Below are 18,446 nucleotides of genomic sequence, written 5' to 3' on the forward strand. Positions count from 1 at the left end.
CAAAAGTTTACAGTCACCGGCCACCCGTGCCAACTGAAAAGAGGATTGCTATTGCCTTGTACAAGCTGGCCACTTGTGCGGAGTACAGGGTAGTGGGCGAGACGTTCGGCGTAACAACAGTTCACCGTAGTGTATACGCTGTATGCCAAGCAATAACATCAAAACTAATGAAACGTTACGTCGTATTACCAAATGCGCAGGAGGCAGAAGAAATAGCACCGCGTAATTATGCAGCGCACCACATACCACAGGTGTACGGTGCACTGGATGGTACACACATTCCAATCCTCCCTCCAGCAGTCGGGTACAGGGACTATGTAAATCCAAAGGGATGGTCATCGATTGTTTTGCAGGCACTTGTGGATGACCAGTTGTTGATTCGTGATGTATGTGTTGGCTCTCCCGGCAGCGCACATGATGCAGCAGTCTTTAAAACATCACACCTTTTCAGGTACACTACACACGTTGACAGTCATTCAGTTTTAAACTATATATATATATATATATGCGTGTGTGTGTGTGTGTGTGTGACTTATAGCTTGAAACGTCATCGTTTATTCGCAAAACCCTTTTCCATCCCCTTTTTTCGCATTCCGGCGATGCAATATTCTAACTTTTCCACCCCGTTCAAGCATGTAAACTTTTTTTGTGATATTTGGGTCTTTTTTCAAATTTTGAGCTTTTCCATCCAGGTTTTTGAATGCGCATTTTCAAAATTCGCAAAAACCGTCTTATGACATAGAAACATGTATGATCAACATCAGATGCAAAAATGCTATCAGTTATCTACACTTAATGCTAGTGGTGATATCAGCTAAAGTAAAAGCAGTTTGGGATTTTGAGCTTTTCTGTTGTGGCACTCGTGCATCTTATCTGCTCACACTCAAGGAAATAAATCCTACATTAAGATTTATCTTATAAACTCAGCACTCAGGGTGAATAAAATAGAGGTAGTACAGGATGGGCTACAGCATTTCTTAAACCCAGAAGAGGGGAAAAAAAAAAAAGGTTTTGGATGATTATTTAGAGCTGATGATCTCAGAATTGTTTCAGCCAAGGACCCATTCCAGTGTTAAAAATAATAAATAAATAAAAAATCATGGTCTCCCTTATGTTCCCTGCATTAATATATTTAATGACCAAAATGTAACCATTTAATTATATTTCAAATATGCTCCATCATATGTATTTGTTGGAGCCACTATAGCTTCTATGTTTTTTTTTCATAGAAAACACAAACCACTGTGCTAATTGTGTAGCAGCATTAGTTGTAAACAGTTGCTTGCGATAACTGAAGATCAGTCTGTTACATCACTGTGGATGAAGTTTGGTCCACTCTTTTTTGCAGAATTGCTTTAATTCTGCCAAATCACATGACTTTTGAATCCCATTGGAACAGTATCTCAATTAAAGTAAAAGTTGGGACACTGACCATTCTATAATCTTAACATTAGCCATTTAGAGGTGGACATCCTCTTGTACATAACCCTACTGTGCTTTTAAATTTTAAATTACCATCCAATGGCCAGGCTTTGTTTCATTTTTAATTTTCTGGAAGAGAACAGAGATGATGCTTCTGCCCATTATAAAAGATCGTCCAGGCTCTGATGCAGCAAAGCGTCTGCATCTTATCACCTGCTTTCTAGGGCAGAAGGAATGCTTTTAAATGTCATATATACATATACACATGTGCAATATATAAAAGTTCCACATATCATTTTTTCCCACATAACCTGGCTTTTTTGGAAGCTTGGGTAAGAAAGCCGGGGCAGCCATTGTACCATACCTCTGGAGCTGAGGGTCAAGGGTCTTGCTTAAGGGCCCAACAGTGGCTGCATGGCAGAACAGGATTTGAACCCACAGCCTTCCAGTTAATCTCTAGCTCTACGCACTAGGCTCCTACTGTCCCATTTATCATATTAGCCTATCAGCAGAAACTCATGACTTTCACAGAGTTCCACTTTTGACTTATTAGTCCACAAAAGGGACACCCAGTGGGTGATGGTTCATTCTTAGTACTGCATTGACACTAACACGGTAGTAACATGGCAGTGTGTTGTACTAGTATGAGTGTAGCAGGGATTTTAAAACACCTAAGTGCCAATGATGTGAGGTGAACAGTGCTCCAATCAAATATATAAAGCCAAAAGCATGTGATCAAAAGGTTTCCACTTAAAACACTACAGAAAGGAGGTATTTAAAAATCCCAGCATCACTGCTGCACCTCATACACTCATACCAGAACATCACACACACTGTCATGTCATCACCACCACCTTAACATTATATGGTCATTTTGGGTTTTATGTGGGTCTCCTTTAATTGATAAATAGGGTACAGCGGGTGACAAAGTGTACAGAGCAACTGATGGAATACAGTCAGTAACTGTATACCCACAAAGTTTCTGTGTATGGTAAGGTGATGCTTAAAAATGATTGATGAATGTACATATCAGATAAGTGGCCAACAACCTTCTTCTTACTAGTTCAGCATCTTAACCACTGAGCTACCCCCGATACTCTCCTGCCCCGACCCTGAAACCCTGATACAAATATCTTTTAAGATCAACAGCAGTTACACAATGTTCTCAGCTACTCACACATAATTCTAATGATTAAAGAACATTTGTTAGTGTAGGTGTTATATGCTAATAGTAGCAATTAGCACTCACCAAATGTGCTTGTGACCTTGTGGACCAAGAGTGAACTTGGAAGCCGGTGCTGCCTGACATCTCGGCCCATGGGTAATGTGATAAAAATGGTGAGATTTTGGTGCCTTTCTGTCAGAGTGCTTGGGCATGCTGGGAAAGGCTTTATTAATTTAATGAGGTGGGATGATTGGTGGACTGAATCCCCCCCCCCCCACACACACACACTAAAATATCCAGTCCACAACTGTTTCATAGAATAGAATAAAATGCCTTTATTTGTCATATATACAAATACAGATGTGCAGTTCAGCGAACTTCTTTTTCCATATATCCCAGCTTGTGTGGATGCTGGGGTCAGAGCGCAGGGTCGGCCATATTACGGCACCCCTTGAGCAGAGAGGGTTAAGGGTCTTGCTCAAGAGCACAACAGTGGCTGCATGGCAGAGCTGGGATTCGAACTCTCAACCTTGCAATTAATAGTCCAAAGCTCTACCCACTAGGCTACCACTGCCCCTACTCATGCTCCATGCTGACCATACTTACACTTGTAGTCAGTTCATTCACCATCACAGCCATATAGCCACACTCAGCTTGTCATTTTGTATTACAGGGTGGCACAACTGGTACAGTAACATGGGTCCTGGGTATCTGGGTTTGATCCTTACCTCCAGTCAGTGTGTGTGGTTTTTTTCTTTTTGCTTAGTGTTCACATGTGTTTCCTCCAGATGCATTGAATAGCAGTTGCTAATCTTTATGGCCCCTGGAGTTGAATAAGTGAGTCAATGCCCATTGCTTTCAGGTGGTAACAGGTGCCCTGCTACCAGGGTAAAGCTGTTCATTTTTAATGAATAAATGAATAAATAAAGAGTTATGCATAGCGCATTGTCGTTGGCACAGTTCAGTGGGTTCTGCATTTTAAACACCTCACTGTCACTGCTGGACTGAGAATAGTTCATCAACCAAAAACATCCAGCCAGCAGCACCCCATGGGCAGCATCCTGTGACCACTGATGAAGGTCTAGAAGATGACCAACTCAAGCAGCAGCAATAGATGAGCGATCGTCTCTGACTTTACATCTACAAGGGGAACCAACTAGGTAGGAGTGTCTAATAGAGTGGACAGGGAGTGGACACAGTATTTAAAAACTCCAGCAGCGCTGCTGTGTCTGATCCACTCATACCAGCACCATGTCATTGTCACTGCAGTGCTGAGAATCATCCACCACCTAAATAATGCCTGCTCTGTAGTGGTCCTGTGGGGGTCCTGACCATTGAAGAACAGGGTGAAAGCAGGGCTAAAAAAGTATGTAGAGAAACAGATGGACTACAGTCAGTCATTGTAGAACTACAAAGTGCTCCTATATGGTAAGTGGAGCTGATAAAATGGACAGTGAGTGTTGAAACCAGGAGGTGGTTTTAATGTTATGGCTGATCAGTGTTAGTGGTTAATAAAAATAAAGGATAGAGTGTTGTGCATTGAAAAGAGTCAAAAATAAAGAAATAGTGAGTTTGTGACCACACAAAAAACACAGATTTTATCTCAGGTCTCAGTGTAGCTAGCAGGATAACCAGGCCTGTCTATTATAGAAGTGTTTATATCTTTAACACCTGCTATGAAAAGAGGAAGGAAACTTCCTAAATGGTTGATCTGAGTGCAGTGACATACAGTAGCAAGTAAGTCTGAGCATAAAGGGTCTTGTTAACTGACCTCTTTTATTAACTGATTAACATGTTTTTAACACTGTAAAAACATTACAGTGGATTCAGAAAGTATGTTGAGCCTTTGACTTTTTTTTTTCCTTGATTGTGCTGTGGATTTATAAGTGCCATTTTACCCATTAATCTACACTTAATAACTCATAATGATGAAGTGAAAACATGCTTTTCAAAAATTTCATTTGAAATATTTTATTCACAAAAGTATTCAGTTTATTTAGCACTTTGTAGTTTATCCCAGTTTATCCCATTCTACATTGTAGATACTTCAGCTCAAATATCATCAGGTTTCATGTTCAGTAGGGTTTAAGTCTGGACTTTGGCTGGGCCTCAAAGGGACATTCAGAGATTTGCCCCAAAGCCACCCCACTGTTGGGCAATATTAGCACAGTGGTTAAGGTAATGTGCCACTGGTTTAAGACCAACCATCACTAAGTTGCCACTGTTGGCCCCCTAAGCAGGGTTCTTAACCCCTGTAAATGTTACTATGGTTTCATGCTTTGTCTCCTTGTGGTGGTGAAAGGTGAACCATCACTCCAGTCTGACTTTGTGTGCTCTCTGGAGAGGAATTTCTTCAAAGATTTTCTGTATTTGGCTGCATTACCTCAGTTCTTACCAGGCGCCCTGCCCCTGCCACTGAGAAGCAACACTACTGCATCATGATGCTACCACCATGATCCACCACAGTGATATGCAGTGTCTATGTTTTGACTGGACATGGTGCTTGGTATTCGGCCGAATGTGTTCAGTTTTCATCTTATGAGACCAGATAACGTGTTCAGAGTCCTCTTTATGCCATTTAGCAAGTTCCAAGTGTAAAGGCCTGATTTCTGCTGCAAAAATGGTTGTCCTTCCAACAGCTTTCTTAATCACTGCACAGGTCAAGAGTGACCATTGAGGGTTTTTTTTACCTCCTTGACCAAAAACCTTCTTGTTCTGGTACCCAATTTGACTGGATGACCAATCTTCGAAAAGTTCATTGTTGTACCAACCTTTTTGCATTTTAAAATGATCATTCTTTTATTGAATTATATCTATTCAAAATCAAATTTGCAACACAATGTGTGCTAAAAGTAAAGGGGTCTGAACACTTTCTAAATGATCTGTACATAAATCCGATTTACACCCACCTTCTAAAACTAAGCAGAAGATCAACTGGCTGCTCTAAATTGCCCCTAGCTGTGAATAAATAAGTAAGTAAGTTAGTGTGTGACTCAATGTGATGAACTTTTGTCTTGTCAGTAGTGTATTAATGCCTTGCACCCAGTTCTTCCAGCTGGCACCAGACCTTTTGGGACCCCAACCAGGATGAAGCGGTTGGTGAAAATAAATCCTTTTTTTTCTGGCTGCTTCTATATTAGGGTTAACACAGCAGATCATTCTGGTCCTCATACATGGTTTATTTTATTCAGCCTTTGGAGTGGCATTGAGAGTGCACTAAGAAGTTTGTTAGACTGTTGTGCCAATCATGTCTGTGCAGTTGCCTGACCAGCCGATAGCAGAGATTTGGGGTTTGAATCTCAGTGATAGTAGGTTAGAGTGATTTATGCTGCGTCCAGCGAGCACCCGAAAAATGAATGAATGAATGAATAAATAAATAAATGTGAAACATCTACTCACCTTTGCTTTTTAAATATTTGTGGCAGAAACTGTGTTGTACAAACCTTAATTGCAGCTCATTTACTAGGAAGGTTTTGTTGTTGTTTTCAGAAAAAAAGAATACAACAGTGTTATTGTGCTGTAAAAGTAAAGAAAATAAGAGTAAAGTACATGAATGAATGCACGTGACAAAATGAGAGCAACAGAGTCCACTTAAATTACTCAACATAAAAAGTGACTATTTTGTATATACAGTGTATCACAAAAGTGAGTACACCCCTCACATTTCTGCAAATATTTCATTATATCTTTTCATGGGACAACACTATAGACATGAAACTTGGATATAACTTAGAGTAGTCAGTGTACAACTTGTATAGCAGTGTAGATTTACTGTCTTCTGAAAATAACTCAACACACAGCCATTAATGTCTAAATAGCTGCAACATAAGTGAGTACACCCCACAGTGAACATGTCCAAATTGTGCCCAAAGTGTCAATATTTTGTGTGACCACCATTATTATCCAGCACTGCCTTAACCCTCCTGGGCATGGAATTCACCAGAGCTGCACAGGTTGCTACTGGAATCCTCTTCCACTCCTCCATGATGACATCACGGAGCTGGTGGATGTTAGACACCTTGAACTCCTCCACCTTCCACTTGAGGATGCGCCACAGGTGCTCAATTGGGTTTAGTCCATCACCTTTACCTTCAGCTTCCTCAGCAAGGCAGTTGTCATCTTGGAGGTTGTGTTTGGGGTCGTTATCTTGTTGGAAAACTGCCATGAGGCCCAGTTTTCGAAGGGAGGGGATCATGCTCTGTTTCAGAATGTCACAGTACATGTTGAAATTCATGTTTCCCTCAATGAACTGCAGCTCCCCAGTGCCAGCAACACTCATGCAGCCCAAGACCATGATGCTACCACCACCATGCTTGACTGTAGGCAAGATACAGTTGTCTTGGTACTTCTCACCAGGGCGCCGCCACACATGCTGGACACCATCTGAGCCAAACAAGTTTATCTTGGTCTCGTCAGACCACAGGGCATTCCAGTAATCCATGTTCTTGGACTGCTTGTTTTCAGCAAACTGTTTGCTGGCTTTCTTGTGCGTCAGCTTCCTTCTGGGATGACGACCATGCAGACCGAGTTGATGCAGTGTGCGGCGTATGGTCTGAGCACTGACAGGCTGACCTCCCACGTCTTCAACCTCTGCAGCAATGCTGGCAGCACTCATGTGTCTATTTTTTAAAGCCAACCTCTGGATATGACGCCGAACACGTGGACTCAACTTCTTTGGTCGACCCTGGCGAAGCCTGTTCCGAGTGGAACCTGTCCTGGAAAATTGCTGTATGACCTTGGCCACCATGCTGTAGCTCAGTTTCAGGGTGTTAGCAATCTTCTTATAGCCCAGGCCATCTTTGTGGAGAGCAACAATTCTATTTCTCACATCCTCAGAGAGTTCTTTGCCATGAGGTGCCATGTTGAATATCCAGTGGCCAGTATGAGAGAATTGTACCCAAAACACCAAATTTAACAGCCCTGCTCCCCATTTACACCTGGGACCTTGACACATGACACCAGGGAGGGACAACGACACATTTGGGCACAATTTGGACATGTTCACTGTGGGGTGTACTCACTTATGTTGCCAGCTATTTAGACATTAATGGCTGTGTGTTGAGTTATTTTCAGAAGACAGTAAATCTACACTGCTATACAAGCTGTACACTGACTACTCTAAGTTATATCCAAGTTTCATGTCTATAGTGTTGTCCCATGAAAAGATATAATGAAATATTTGCAAAAATTTGAGGGGTGTACTCACTTTTGTGATACACTGTATATTTATATATATATATATATATGTAAATCTGTTATATAAACCTTTAAATTAGTTAAACTGTGTGTGAGTGTGTGTGTTAGCGAAGCATGTGATGCTTTTGTGTCAGTTAGCACAACAGAAATGTGTTCCTCTCCCTTGACTTTTCAGTTCGTTCTCTTCATGCTCAGTCTTATGTCCCACAGTGTCTCTGCACGTGTGTCTGTCTCACTGCAGAAGGCCGTTTGCTCTAATTGTTTTGGTTAGATGACTTATTGGTTTAGCGTGACAAACTCTCAGAGAGAATTAGTGGTACAGAAAGCTATTAGAGGAGCTAACAGCTAAAAATAGGTTGATCTGCTTTCTCCTCGGAGACGTCGGTACAGAAGCTGTCTATTTTACCTACACCCTCTCTCTAATCATTTTTTTCTTTTTTTATTCTCCATTTCATTTTTCTCTTTCAAAGCATAAAACACCATAACTGGGTCTGACAGAATATGAAGAGCAGAGTGTAATCTAGGCTATCACTTATTAGATTTCATTTAGTCATGGGGATTTTGAAAAGTATTTCTTCTACACCCAGACTCACACCACTGAGCAGAAATAACTTGCCATTTTGAGATAAATATACACACAATGTATACACCAAAATCTGCTGATAAACAGGTGGTGGACAAAATAACAGAAATAACAGACAGGTTACTGCTGCCCCTTTTTTTATAAATGGGCAGCAGTAACTCAGGAGTTAAGGTACTGGACTAGTAAAAGGAAGGCCATAAGTTTAAGCCTCACTGCTGCCAGGCTGCCACTGTTGGGACCTTGAGCAAGACCCTTGTATATGAAAGAAGCAGAGATTGTATATGATCTCGATTATAAGCTGCTTTGGATAAAATACACCAAAATAACTTTTGCTATTTGTGATATATACTTTATTTATTTGTTTATTAGGATTTTAACATCATGTTTCACACACTTTTGTTACATTCATGACAGAATCGGTAGTTACCGGTTACACAAGATTCATCAGTTCAAGTTTTATTATCAAATACAATCATGGACAATTTAGTATCTCCAATTCACCTCACTTGCACGTCTTTGGACTGTGGGAGGAAACCGGAGCCCCCGGAGGAAACCCACGCAGACATGCAACAGAGAACAGAACATGCAAATTCCACACAGAAAGGACCCTGATTTCCCCACCTGGGAATCGAAACCAGGACCTTCTTGCTGTGAGACGACAGTTAAAAATCATCAGCATTTTATAATCATAAGTGGGGGGCTAGAAGTATTTGTTTTGGGATGGTACATAAAGCATCAAATATTTTAAGACATTTTTGAAGTCACATGACAGCAGTAGCTCAGCGGTTAAAGAACCGTACTAGTAATCAGAAGGTTGCAGGTTCAACCCTCACTACTGCCAGGTTTCCACTGTTGGGCTCCAGAGCAAGGCCCTTAAGCCTCAATTGCTCAAACTGTTTTTAGTAAGAATTGTAAATCGCTTTGGATTAAAGCGCCTGCTAAATGCTGTCAATGTAAACATGATGCCATCAACCAATCAACATTTTAAATGTGGATAGTCACATGACTGGCTCAGTTTTAGGCATGAACAATGTATGATCTTTGACCTTAAGAAAGCAATGCTAATAAAAAGTACTTCTGGGGGTAGCAGATTTCTCTTCAAGGAGTTCTTTCTTTCTTCAAAAGCAAAGCACTCCATTTAGTTTTGCTGTTTGAATTCTTGTAGATATTTCAATAGTTTTACTGTATTTTTTACATGCCTTAGTCAAACACCAAGCTCTTTTAAAAATCCATAGCTTTAAATGCCTCACCCTGCTTTTAAATTTGACCCATTTTGGCCACTGAGCGGCTCAGTGTCTCATCCTTGCTTTCTGACCGAATGATGATAACTTACACACTTTCCCTTCGTAGCTTTTGTAAAAGTTAAGTCCCATGATGCCTCCTTTCTTCTCTCTCCCATTCTTTTATTCATCCATCCTGCAAACAAAACAAGCCACGGGCCCTCTTTACTCTCCCAGTCCAGCACAATGGTCCCTTTCTCCGGGGCTGCTTTATATAACTGGGGCCTGGGAAACAAAGATGCACTCTTCTTCAGCTTTAATGCTTTTACTTTTTTGCCTTCTCATCCGCCATTATGCACTCGCATTAGCTTCTAACAGCACAATACCAGTGTGTGATAAAAAAAAAAAAATAAGTAGCTGTTCTGGAGAACCAATTTGTTTTGGACAAACAAGTCAGGGAGGCTAAAATAAAGGTGGGTATTTCTTATTGTTGTGGAGGTGCGAGTGCTCGGCTTTCTCTTCAATAGGCCGGACAGGGGGACTATGGAGCACAATGATTCTGAGAGCCAGACTCAGTCTTTCAGGCCCCATGCTTTTAGCTTTCTGAAGACGAGAGCCATCAGGAGACAGGGAAACAGAGAAATAAAGGCATGACTCTGAATGCTGGCAAACAAAAGAAGATTTCAATCAAGAGCAGCACTCTGTATTTATAGCCTTCCCAGGGGTTACAAGAATACACTTCAATCATCAAACAGGCTTACACATCAACACATAAAAAGTTGTGCACACATGGACATACAATAACAGCCAGGTTATTAGTGCACAGAGAAATAAATCCACACCTGGCTCATTATAATAAACACAGGCACTTTTCTCACAGGTTTTAGAACCTTTTTATATAGTGTGATATATAGAGTTCATCAACCACAGTCATTCTGCAACTTTCTGTTTTATGTAGTGTGGTGGTTCTTTCCAGAGGCACTCACAGGTTTGGATATTAACACCTTATCAACTATAGTGGTTTTTTTCACAGGCTCCTTTCTCACAGATTTTATAAGTTTATTGAGTGCTAACTTTGTCTCAAGGCCATTTTTTTTATTTAGATTATCATTTATAATCTCCTGGGTGGGCTGGCTTCATACAAAGCTTTGCATCTTGCAGACTTCCTTCACAATTAGTCTTTTCATAGCTTTTAGAACAGTAATATAACAGCTCTGTCTATCTGTGTTTGTCGGTCGGTCTGTTTGTCTGTCTGTATGTCTATCTGTCTGCCTGTCTGTTTGTATTGTACCTTTGTATGTTCATCCATCCATCTATTCATCCACACATCCATCCAAACTAACAGAGAGACAAAGTAAAAGACTAAAGGAAGATGAACACATTGTACATTAAAATAATATCACAAGTCCCTACCTCTACACCTACATTGTTTGCTGACAGGGTGTGTGGTCCAAATAAAGAGGCCAGTAAGTTTAAAGAGTATTTTAAAATTCTGATAACACTGCTGCACCTGATACATTCATACCAGCACATCACACATGACCATGTTAGAGTCATTGCACTAATCAACCAAACATTATCTGGTCAGTAAAGGTCCTAAAGGTTGGGTGGACAGTGAGTGACAATGTGTACAAAACAATAGATGGTGTTTTAGGTGCAGCCTATAAAATGAATAAATGAATGTGCAGAATAGGTAGGTGTACCTAATAAAGTGCTCAGGGAGCTGTTAATGTTACCCTGATGAAAAGTTACATTCAGTACGTAATTTACTCAAGTTCTGCATTTGTCACACTGCATTGTTTTAGATCTTCAAACTAAATGTCATATAAAAACACAACCTAAACTCAAAACTTTAATGCAACACCCAGATGTGAAATGTATTTATTTATTAGGATTTTAACGTCATGTTTTAAACACTGTGGTTACATTCATGACAGGACAGGTAGTTACTGGTTACACGAGATTCATCAGTTCACAAGTTTAATGTTAAACACAGTCATGGACAATTTTGTATCTCCAATTCACCTCACTGCATGTCTTTGGACTGTGGGAGGAAACCGGAGCTCCCAGAGGAAACACCCGCAGACACAGGGAGAACATGCAAACTCCACACAGAAGGACCTGGACCGCTCCTATCTGGGGATCGAACCCAGGACCTTCTTGCTGTGAGGTAATAGTGCTACCCACCGAGCCACTGTGCCGCTCTCCCCAGATGTGAAAAAGAAACCACATGAAATTGGCTAATGATGTGGTTGCAAAGTGAAAAAACCTTTTCAAATAACGAGAAACATAAAGACGTCACACCATCATGGTAGGTGTAGCTTATAAAATAATCATTAAAGGTTCAAACCAAATAGGTGTGACTAACAAAGTGCTCAGTGAGTGTGTAGTTAAAGTTGTACTGTATATGTAATGTTTCCATTAAATAAAGTTCCAGATATTATTTATGTCAAATTTTTTTGCCATTTTGCGTTTGGTTGAAAAGATCATTGCTATTATTTTTGTTATTATTAAACATTTACATTTTACATTTTCAGCATTTAGCAGATGTTTTTATCCAAAGCAACTTACAGTGCTGTGACAGTATACAGTCTAAGCCAGGGGTGTCAAACTCATTTTCACCGAGGGCCACATCAGCATTATTGTGGCCCTCAAAGGGCCGATTGTAACGTATCCTGCTGTGATTGCAGTCACATTGCTGTTTTTCTTGGAGGCTGAATCCTGCATTTATATTGTTCTACTTTACCACAGACACAGCCTCATAACACAAGAGACGCACCGGTTTCTCTTCCTGAAGCACAAACTTGTTTTCACTTTCATTAAATTTCCTCCTTATGCTTAATTTTCTTACTTATCTTCTTGTACATTTTAGGATCATGTGTAAATATGTGTAACATCATCTACTGGCGGGCTGTGTCACTTTGCAGGTCACAAAATCAGCATGCATTTTGAAAGATGCAGTTTATTTAGGATTTTACAGTGTATTTTTAAGACAATCATTCTGTCCTCACTAATAGTTTATCCCCCTTGCTCAGCTAGACAGACAGACAGACAGACAGACAGACAGACAGACAGACAGACAGCTCCCTACAGAATACAGTCGGTTTTATTTGCTTCCCAGCTGTGTGATACACTGTGTGCATCAAAATGAAGTAAAAATACAAACAATAAAAACAATAAAGAACCTAATACAGTAAAAGCACACAGCTGTAGTCAAGTGTTACATCTGGTACAATATGAGATTTAACCAAACATAAAATAAGGAGTTAAAATTGTGTGTAAAGATACTAATTGCTATAGTAACAGTAACAATTGTATTTAATTACGGTAAATTTGTAACTAAAGCGCTGTGATTTACTCACTAAACATTTACTAACAACTGAGAATATAAACGCCATTACTTACAGACGATGCTTCTGTATTATACTGCAATATAATTATCTGTATTTATTTATTATTGTTTACATTACTGACTACGCTACTTCGCGTTCTTTTGCAGTAAAAGTCACATGGCTTCTTAGCGAAGGTTAAAGTTAGTTAACCTACGACAACTACGATGTCGCCAGTTGAATTTAAAGGCGCAGGACTCCCATTAAATTATAAGTGCGTCTCTGTAACGACTCGAACCATCACAACAATCATACAGTCGGTTAAGCTTTCGCCCGCGGCCGTGAGTTTGACACCCCTGGTCTAAGCAATTGAGGGTTAAGGGCCTTGCTCAAGGGCCCAACAGCAGCAACCTGGCAGTGGTGGGGTTTGAACCAGCAACCTTCTGATTACTAGTCCAGTACCCTAACCACTAGGCTACAACGTCCGTATTAAACGGCAGTTTAATGAAACAAAGCTGCAGTATCATACTCAACACCTTAAACAGCATAATGGCTTTGTAAACACAACCACAAATGACCTGATCACAGCAGGTACAACAGTCCTCACTAGAATCCAGTTTAGCTTTTATGAAGGCGTTTAAAATTGTGAGCACATCAAAGAGGAACCTCGTAACCTCTGGGAATTAAAGACATATAGCCAGAACACATGGGCCACATTGTGTTACCTCTTATAGTGAGCTGGCTACACCCACAGGCACTTTACTTACAGGTTGTAGAACTGGCTCCATACGTACTACCTACATACATGTGTACACTCTTTATTTACAGATTGTACTATATAATATAGGATCTGTTCAAAAACCTACTGAGCTCTCTACATAGACACATTTACGTCATCCTACACGCACTCCAGACTAGAAGGCTGTCTGAATTCTTAGATACCTTATAATGCTGCCTGCTAGGGTGCCTTATTTCAAAGCTATAAACTGACTGAATAATGAGGGAGCATCGGATGCTTCCTTAGCGATGAAGGCATTCCCAGCATTCAGTGCGGCGCAACTTCTCTTACAAAAAATGATAAATATGGCGGATGAATGCAAAACAATAAACGAGTTCTTTTGAAATGTAAATCAATTCTGATTGATTTTTAATTTGTATAAAGACGCACAAGTGTCATTTATTTGCAAATTTGGGCTTGTCAGTGACAGTTTAACATTTTGGTACACGGAGGGAGATGGCATGCGAGCGAGTTGTGCCACCTCAGCCCATTGGTTTGAATGGCCTAAGGCTAACTGTGTTAACTGCGGTGACATTATCACTGTAATCTGTCTAAGTAGTGTGTCTAAATAACAAGCCTTATAAGTTTAATATCTTATTACAATCCTCTCTACTTAGTCAGCTGCCTAGGTAGGCAGTAGGCTGCGAGGCAGCTTACTAGGTTTTCAAACAGACCTATAATGTGCTGTCTCTGTCCACATGCATTCTTCTTATTGCTTCTAGAACTTTCCGACTCCATTATTTCAGGTTTTAACTTAATATCATATAGTTGTTGGCTTTACACAAAAGTACATTAGGGAAATTAGTAGGAAACGTAAGTCATGTATAATTCCCCTGTTAAGACCTAAATCTTGTGGACACACCCTATTATAACTGAGTTCAGGTGTTTTATGTATTGCTAAAAGTTGTATAAAATACATTTATATGCTTTCAACTTGATGGGAACAGTTTAGGGATGGCACAGTCATAGTCCAGCATGACTGTGCCCCTGTGCATTAAATGAGTTATGTGTGCAGGGATTTCTATACCTCAGTAAACATGTTTGTGATGAAATGTAACATTGAATACCAGCCAGGTTTACTTGTGCAACTTTAGTGCCTGACAAACCCCCACAGACACACTCCAAAACTCTGTGAAAATATTTACTTACTCTCAAATGAGTGGAGGCTTATATAGCTGCAAAGTTTATGTGTGTGTGTGTGTGTGTGTGTGTGTGTGTGTGTGTTTGTGTGTGTTGGGGAGGTTAAGGTCATGGTCAGGTGTACACAGACATGGCCACATAGTGTATATAAGCAGTGATCGGCATGATTGTATGTAGTACTCTGAGCACAGTTTGAAATTTCACAAGGTCCAACCCCTGACACACAGTCTTACAGTTTTCAGCTTATAGAGCAGTCCGACTTGAACTGCATGATGTTTGCACTGCAAATCATACTGTGTTACAAGCCGACGAGTAGATGTTTCCTAAGCGCGTCTCATTCTGAGTACATTATACATCAGGCCTGCATCTGCACGTGCAACCCGGGTGGTCTGAAATCTCTAGCTGACTCGAGCCCTCTTCATGTATTATGTAGGCTGATTTAAAATATTTCCTTCCACACTGTCACTGAGCAAGCTCACTGGGGCTTTATAGCTTCCCATGTTCCTTCCTGTCCCAGCATAAGGTGCATTTACTTAGCCCACTTAACCCAGACATCCACACATCCCCCTCTGGATTACACAGGGCAGTGTACGAGGTGCTATGCTCCACTAAAACTCTACACAACTCAAGGACTACACAGTTCTGTCATGACTGGCTGATTTATACGAGAGTGAATCTTCCAGATCCACTCAACATTCATAACAAGAGCAAATTAAGCACCCAAGAGAGGAAAGAACAGGCACAAGCGACTCTGCTCCACCAGCCTTCGTTTGACACACACGCAAACAGTTTATGGTCCATAAACTGTGGAAGTGACACCTTAATTAGGATACGATTTACAATCCTGTTGATAAGTTGCAGGAGGGAGATTAGCTGCGGTTGAATATGTTTACAAAAGAGCTGGGGGAGCATCTCAACGTTTAATTTAAGTTGCAGGAGTCCATTCTGTTCCTGACTGTAAACATGACTGGAACAATTTTATAAATAACATTTATTGTGAATGGCAAAATGTTTGCAGTTGCAGTTATTGCAGACATTAAATTAAATTTATTCTCTGGTATACCAAACAGGAACTTACTTTACTAAGTGGTTTATCCTAAACTTATTATCTCTCTCTCTCTCTCTCTTTTAGCTGAGTTAAACTCGAGACCAGATTTTTATTACTGAGGGACATCACTGGGATTTTGACACCAACGGGCTTTACAGTAAGTACGTTTTTAGTTGGTTTTCTTTTACTCAAACACACATTTTCATGCATACTCATACATGTGTGTGCTTATTTTAGACTTTCCTATTACTAGTGGTGCTGGGTACAACTCCCTGTTGTAATGAGCAAAAAGGGAAAAATGTTTTAACCTTATTTGTAAATAAATACAGTTTATATACCAAAAACAAACTGTTTAAGTTTGTATATAATTTTGGGGTGGGGTATGTTTACTCCTGTGTTGCTTCACTTTTCCTTATAATGTTCTGGAATTGTTTGGGAACTAAGGATACCAGTTGTTGTACTTATGAACGTGAAACTTTTTTTTCCTTCTTGCCCAAAATACCACGTCAGTTGCTCAACAATTTGTGTCTCTGTTGTTAGATATTGTGTCATACTGTATATTGGGCTTGATACTGCATTTTGATAGTAGAACGGTGTGGACTGCAGACAGGTTAGTGTAGCACCTTCACTCTTGTACTAGAAAGCTGTTTTAATGTGCACTTGACATTGTTTTTCTGAAATCAACATGAAAGTTCCTTAAAAAAAGACATTGTATAAATTGAAGCACAGTAGTAGAAAATGTATTTTTCAAAAATGTAACTTTTGACTCACATTGTTATGCTGATTCTATGATTTGTAATGAAAAACTTCATCAAGTTTGTAAGTATAAACTTAAGTACTTGACACAATTGCAACACTGTATGTTGCTCCAAAATGTGTATGTTCCCTCTCAGCATTAATGGTACATTCACAGATGTAAATGTTATCCATGCTATTGGCCCTAGCACATCCCCACACTCTGTCAAACACTGGCTATTAAACTTCACAGAGGTAAAATAAAATTGGGATAGTCCCTTTCCTCTTTGGCCCAGACAATCTCTGTTATTTCCGAATTCTGAAGATTTTAAAAGGATTTGTTCGACCACAGTTCACATTCTTTATATCTTTAAATAATGTTATAGACTGTAAATGGTAAAATCTTCCAGTTTGTTTTAAATATGCTTTAAGAAACATTGTTAAACTGTCCAGTCCATGTTTGTTAACAGCTGTGCCTTTTGTTAGTGTTCCATTTACATCCATTCATGACAGTGTTACCTGTTTCAGATTAAAAATTTAAAAAACATTTTACAGCATTTCTAACCTTAATGGTAAAACAGCAATATCCCGACATGTCACAGATCACTGCTTTCTGATTTTGTTTGCTTTAACTGTTTTAACTTTATTTAGATTTGGTTTGTGGTCATGTAGTTTGGATAACACTGGTTACCAGGAGACCACATCTATCCACAAACCTAATATAGTTTAAATGTGAAAAGAATCTGATAAAATTACACATATTCTACTAACACTTGCTTTTTTATAGGACAGGGGTCAATAGAGATCTGTTACCACTTGACGGAAATAAGAATTTATAAAAACAGGTGATCACTTACACTTTGTAAGCTCTTACACTTGAACACTTGTTGTACTTGACTTATAATGTAAAAAAAAAAAAAAAAAAAAAACAGGACAGGACACAGTTTGTTTTAAAAATACGTCTGTGAAAACCATTCTCTGTAAATGTTGGGATACAGACTAAAACAAGCTTATGCTTTGTTATTTTTGTGATAGTGCCATGAAGCCTGAATTGTTTAAGCAATTAAAAGGTTTAAAGCTATTACAAACAAGACATTACAAGACATAGTGATGTTTTGTATCTTTAATTACTGTTTTATTTTGTTTCTGCTGTTGTTGTACAGCTTTTTATGCTGTTTAATGGGGATGCTTTTTCAGTGTTTCTAAAAAAGAAGCACACTAAATGTCTTTGTCAATGACAGCAAACCAGTATTGTGAGTTAAAAAAATTACAATAATGATAAAATGGTTAGTTTGCCTTTTAACTGCAGTCTTTGTTAAAGAAAGACAGTTTTAACCCTCGCATTCGTGCAATTTGAATGTCAATACCCGCATATTTCATGTCTGTTTAAAATTTGTACTCATTTTATACCTAATTAGGTTTATTATTTATTCAGATTTAAGGGTGCATCGGTCAATATTATTTAAACGTATGCATTCAGCAGCCACTTTTTAGGAAAACAACTTTCTGTTCATTCACGTGATTACCCATTAAGCCAGTCATGTAGCAGCAGTGCAGTACAGCCAGTGGTGGTGGTAGTAGTGTTAAGGTGTGGGGATGCTTTGCTGCTTCAGGGTCCTGAATTCTCTGTTCATTTTTTAGTCAGACAATTTTGAAGGAAATATCTGCTCATCAGTCTGTGATTAAAAGCTTGAATAAATTAAGCTTCTAAGTGACTTAAAGGAGTTTCAACATCAGACATTGTTTTGGTGTATAAACCCCATTTAGATGCTGTGACTGGACCTTAAACAGCCTGTTCTGTACTCTAGTGTTAGTAAGTTGGATGTATTA

General features: G+C 39.5%; 1 long non-coding RNA gene across 4 annotated transcripts in view; it reads left to right on the plus strand.

The window, feature by feature from the left end:
- The window catches only part of LOC134324007 (uncharacterized), a 218,741-nt gene that overhangs the window by 106,346 nt on the left and 93,949 nt on the right, over window positions 1-18,446 (plus strand). For all 4 annotated transcript variants that reach the window (XR_010014137.1, XR_010014139.1, XR_010014138.1 and 1 more), the window contains exon 3: window positions 15,966-16,038. This is a non-coding gene — a long non-coding RNA (uncharacterized LOC134324007). The remainder of the gene's footprint in view (window positions 1-15,965; window positions 16,039-18,446) is intronic.

Source organism: Trichomycterus rosablanca, chromosome 1 (assembly GCF_030014385.1).
Source record: "Trichomycterus rosablanca isolate fTriRos1 chromosome 1, fTriRos1.hap1, whole genome shotgun sequence".
NCBI lineage: Eukaryota > Metazoa > Chordata > Actinopteri > Siluriformes > Trichomycteridae > Trichomycterus > Trichomycterus rosablanca.